Raw genomic sequence first — 6,000 nt, 5'->3', positions numbered from 1 at the left:
GGTTTAGCCAGTTTACAGTCGTTAGTATATTTGGTTATACAGCGACCATTTACTATGTTTATATCATAGAAAAGCAGACTACAGAGCAGTGGCATATTGCAGTGCTCCATAGGACACCACTGCTTTGTAGAGTAACCTGTAGTCTGTTTGCTGTTATAACCAGCAGCAAGGCGTATAATCATTCTGCAGCTAGACAGACATGTGACTGAATAATGAAAATAGCATTTTCTAAATGTGAAATGTTAAGATTTCCTGAAATCTCTTATATTGGTAGTATTCTGATGGTACATCAATAATTATAAAACCAGCGTCTTTACATAAGATTGGCAGGCAATGGGAGGATCCTAGCTAAATGGTGAGTCTATCCTGTTCTGCTTCCTCTGCTCTCCAGCCAGGCATCATATTTAAGTACTCATGGGTAAAACAGTGGTGCAGCAGACAGTGCTGTCTCCTCACAGCAAGAGGTTCTCCAGATCGATTCTTATCTATGGTGTCTTCTTTATGAAATTTGCATGTCTTCCCTGTGTTCACGTGTTTCTTCTAAGTGCACTGGCTTTATCCCACATTTCAAAGACATGCAGTAGGTGGATTAGACACTCTAAATTGGTCATAGGTGTGACGGTGCATGCAAGTGTGTGGTATGCAAGAACAAGGATTATATGGCTAGTGGTGTGAACCTTGGCACTAGATGATTGTCACCGTTGAAGTGACACCCCAACCCCATTTGCCAAAATGGGAAAAAGAGGCTGTGGATGGATTATATCTAAGGACTCTGACCTCCACAATAGTCCATTGGTTAGTGGTCTACCATGTCCTGAACCCCAGAATTGGCACTTCCATCCTCCCTCCCAGTGAACCAGTTACCAAATCTATTATCAGACTTGGGTCTGCTGGGCTATAGTCTGGGCTTTATCACTCAATGTCACCTGAGCAGCATCTCATATAAGGTTTAAGTTAAGAGACAGCATCTCTATGAGAGAGGTCTGTAACCTAATTGCTAAATATTTCAAGTTATACAGGAAGCTAGAGAGATATAGGAAGTGATAATCAGCCATAAAGAATGAAGAAACTGTGTAACTGAATGAGAATTACTTAATTTTATGAGCGTTAATCTTTAGGCCACAGTCAGCATGAAGTTATTTCAAAATGCTACACACAATAGGAATGTCTTCCTGAATATTGGATTTATATAACCCATGCATTTGAGAATAACTGTTTTTTATCCTTTTTGTACTCAGCACCCCCTCCCCCACCCCTGCACACTAGCTCACACTTAAAAGGGTAATCACCAAACTCCTGCTTGCCAATACCTCAGTAACAAAAAGTACTTACTAAGGTGAGGGAGGATAGTGGACAGTCTTGATGAGCACCTCCATACAGGAAAAAGGGAGGCAATATATATGAGTTCATCTGGACTAGTAATATCAGAACTGAGAACAGCTTAAGAATAGCATTAAGGAAGCTGAAGAGGTAGCCAAAATATGTCAATACCGCACAGACATGTGAGCACTGTAGTGAACTGAAGACTTTTGAAATTAATGAAGTTAATCCAGTCAGCCTAAAGAGCACTGCATAGCTTGTATCCAAGTAGTAAGAGCACTCGTGTTCTGCATTGGGCATTCCTGGCATGAAGCCTGCTTGAGTGGGAGAGATCTGCTAAGGGAAGATAAGAAGTAAGCTATTGGCTACGAACTTAGCAAATAGTTTAACGTCATTGTTTATAAGTGATAGAGGGTAATATTTAGCCACAAATGCTTTATTTTCCTAGGTTTGGGAACAGAATGATATGAGAATATTTGAGATGTGGGATGAAGGACAGATTATCCCATCTTCCTGAAAGCAAATAAAAAGTATGTCAGACGGACAAGAAAAGAGTGGGACTGGAAGGAGGTATGTATCTGCACTGAGATCATCAGGTCTCAAGGCTTTTCCTTTTAGAGTATTAAGAGCTTGTTGAATTTCTTGTGGATTGGATGGCACTGTCAAGTTTTAAGAGGTTAAATGGCTGACATGGTCTAGAATGAGTGATTTTAATAGCAGAAATGAGTTTACTCCTTGTTACAGTTTAAATTTGGCATGCAGCTCTTAATACAAGCATTTAAAAGCCTCATTGATATTACTGTGCTTGATTCTGTGATTCTTCTGATTCCATTACCCATTTCCTATCAATTTGGACTCCCTGATAATTTTACCTCTGTACTAACAGACTCCCTCATCTGTTTCCTATCATGCAAGCCTATTTTACTGCTCGTTTCAGTACCATCTGCATTCTGTATGTTACCATTCTATTAAGTGTGGTACTCACAACTATAATCTCTCTCTCTCTCTCTGTGTGTATATATATATATATATATATATATATATATATATATATATATATATGTATGTATGTATGTATATCAATCAAAGATAAAGCTGTCAAAGGTTATAAAGCAACTATTAACACGGAAACCTTTTTCCAATTTGGAGGAACATAAACCACAGCCAGAACTTAAAGTAGAAAGCTTTAATCGTCACTTTCAAAGCATACAAAGCTTAAAAAATTGAGTATTTTCGTTCATTCATGCTAAAAGTCGAACTTCATCAGAAATGTAAGTTATAGATGATATAAACATTTTTGGATGGTTAAGATTCCTCTTCCCATCCTACCTGATCCATTTTAGAATGCTTTGTACATTTAAATTACCATTTAAGCCAGGGGATGTGTCTGCTTGCAGTTTAATTTGTCATTTGAGTTCTTTCACTTCGAGCTGGGAGTTGCAACCTGGCTTAAATGTTAATTTAAATGTAAAAAGCATTCTAAAATGGAACAGGTAGGGTAGGAAAAAGGAATCTTAAACATCCACAGGTGTTTATATAATTTATAACTGTTAAATTTCTGAAGAAGTTCGACTTTTAACATGAACAAACAAAAGCGCTCAAAGTTTTAAGCTTTGTATGTTTTGAAAGTGACAATTAAAGTTTTCTCCTTTAAGTTCTGGCTGTGGTTTATACTCTTCCAAGTCTGAAAAAGGTTTCTGTGTTTTATATATATATATATATATATATATATATATATATATATATATATATATATATATATATATATATATATATATATATATATACTTTACAAGAATGAAATTGTATTTACCCAAAACTCAGAACATGGAGATGAAAAGGCTGACAGCACCACCACACTAACATCCCGGTACACTGACTTAAGGTAAGTAATTGCTTGACCATCCTAAACAAAAACGTAAACTGAAGAAAAGCAAACCCACCTATATGGGGGGGCTGCACCCTCCACTCCCCCTATAAATATACCAACTCAGACATTGCACTATCATGGGGCTAAGGAACCAAGTTCAAAAGTATGGCCAAGCTGGTACTTACCTGGAGGGGAAAGTTGGTGTCCCAGGATGTCAGTGTTGTGCGGTCATCGGTCTTTTCATCTTGGCGTTGTAAAAGTTGGGTAAATGAACATTCGGGTTTCTGAAGGGAACATATATATATATATATATATATATATATATATATATATATATATATATATATATATATATATATATATATATATATATATACACATAAACATATATATATGGGATCCATACAGATCCCCGACCGCACATTCTGCCGAGGCAGAAATCACTGAACATACATAACCGAAAGTGCTGTTCATCGAAGCAGCACTTTTAGTTATGTATGCTGGTTGTGCCGGTCGCACTACGATGCGGTTAAGGGAGAATTCCCCTTTCCCCCACTGTAGTGCGACCTCAGAGTGAGAATATAAAAGTAGAGGGGCTGTTGGATTTATTGTTTTTTTTTTTGTTTCGAACGGACTTTAATGAAAGCGCTTTTTTGTTGAAAGCGATTTCATTAAAGTGCGTTCGGTTATTGTGGATTTGGAATATTGAACTTTTGTTCAATAGTCCCAGATCCATATATATATATATATATATATATATATATATATATATATATATATATACATATATACATATATACATACACACACACACACACACACACATATATGTATATATATATATATATATATATATATATATATATATATATATATATGTATCAGTAATTTAGAATTAAATCAGTATCTTGGGAACTGAGCATAAGGTATTCAAACTTGCTCATTTGTTTCCCTTGTTAAACATTCATGCTTACTCAGACCTAGCACCTTAGCTGCTCTAAATACACTATATACACTTTATAGTGGTAGTTATAGTAACTCTGACAATCTTAGTGAGGGCATGCTGTTAATAGGATTACACTGCTGGAAATGTCTTATACTACAAACTTGTAAAGATTTAGCACCTTTGTTTCTCTCTCTATATATCCTTTTCAGATTTGAACAGTTAAAACAACTGAAAGCACTGTAGTCTCATGATCCTGCAAAGCATATAAACAAAAATAACATAGGCTATAACATGTGATGGCATGATAACAGAAAGTAGATATCTTCATAGCAGCATTCAGTCTTAGTGTTATAAAAATGAAGCTTGGGTCTTCAGGCTGTCTAAAGTTTCAGGCCAGAAATAATGCTGAATAAATATATCTAGAACTTAACTTTGTCATACCCAGTGTTTCATCTATAATTGCACTAGAACCCCCCTCGCTCATTACCCTAAAAATGTTGTCATTGCTTAAAGCTTGAATGGACTGGTACAGTTTTGAATAAAATGTTAGGCAATCACATTTGGACACCTACATTTTACATAACGCTATGGGACTTTTTGATGTTGCAACTGTCTTCAATCTATATCAGTTAAGCATTCTTTTAAAAAAAAGCATCAGAGCCTAGGATAAACTTGAAGCATTTGACACTGCCAAAAGTTATAATGTCATTTTTTTTGTTTGCAGGCTACCTTTTAAATCCTGCATGAAAATGATATCCCATTTCCCTATCCTTATATTGCATTTAAATGCATGTATCTCATAGAGGTTTTCAGCCCCCAAATATTTAATATTTAATACAGACTGGTAACAGGTGACCTGTGTCTGGCATAAAAGCCATTGTCCAACCTAATACATCTGGATTTATTGCACCTGAACAAGTCAAATGGCATCAGAAATACTTTGGGAATCTAAACCTCCTCTGCAGTTCAGTAGAACAGTTTGGGGAACAAGTACATCTCCCAGTGGATACTGCTACTTTGGAATAAACCCCCCCATCCACATAAAACAAATTTCCTCCCTGTCAATATATAAGTACAACATGGATCTATGTATGGGAAACAAAAAATTAACCCCAGTGGTAGTTACAGTAACTCTGACAATATTAGTGAGGGCATGCTGTTAATAGGATTACACTGCTGGAAATGTCTTATACTACAAACTTGTAAAGATTTAGCACCTTTGTTTCTCTCTATATATATCCTTTTCAGATTTGAACAGTTAAAACAACTGAAAGCACTGTAGTCTCATGATCCTGCAAAGCATATAAACAAAAATAACATAGGCTATAACATGTGATGGCACGATAACAGAAAGTAGATATCTTCATAGCAGCATTCAGTCTTAGTGTTATAAAAATGAAGCTTGGGTCTTCAGGCTGTCTAAAGTTTCAGGCCAGAAATAATGCTGAATAAATAAATCTAGAACTTAACTTTGTCATACCCAGTGTTTCATCTATAATTGCACTAGAACCCCCCTCGCTCATTACCCTAGAAATGTTGTCATTGCTTAAAGCTTGAATGGACTGGTACAGTTTTGAATAAAATCTTAGGCAATCACATTTGGACACCTACATTTTACATAACGCTATGGGACTTTTTGATGTTGCAACTGTCTTTAATCTATATCAGTTAAGCATTCTTTTAAAAAAAGCATCAGAGCCTAAGATAAACTTGAAGCATTTGACACTGCCAGAAATTATAATGTCACTTTTTTTTTTGTTTGCAGGCTACCTTTTAACTCCTGCATGAAAATTATATCCCATTTCCCTATCCTTATATTGCATTTAAATAAATGTATCTCATAGAGGTTTTCAGCCCCCAAATA

General features: G+C 35.8%; 1 long non-coding RNA gene across 1 annotated transcript in view; it reads left to right on the top strand.

The window, feature by feature from the left end:
* The first annotated feature begins 1,781 nt into the window (after positions 1-1,781).
* Positions 1,782-6,000, top strand: part of LOC122793762 — a 78,749-nt gene continuing 74,530 nt past the window's right edge. Inside the window, exon 1 of the long non-coding RNA XR_006363529.1 lies at positions 1,782-1,890. This is a non-coding gene — a long non-coding RNA (uncharacterized LOC122793762). The remainder of the gene's footprint in view (positions 1,891-6,000) is intronic.

Source organism: Protopterus annectens, chromosome 2.part0, assembly GCF_019279795.1.
Source record: "Protopterus annectens isolate FY-2018-M chromosome 2.part0, PAN1.0, whole genome shotgun sequence".
In the NCBI taxonomy this organism is placed as follows: domain Eukaryota; kingdom Metazoa; phylum Chordata; order Ceratodontiformes; family Protopteridae; genus Protopterus; species Protopterus annectens.
Note: the sequence above shows the minus strand (reverse complement) of the source record. Positions and strands in the feature narration are given on the sequence as shown.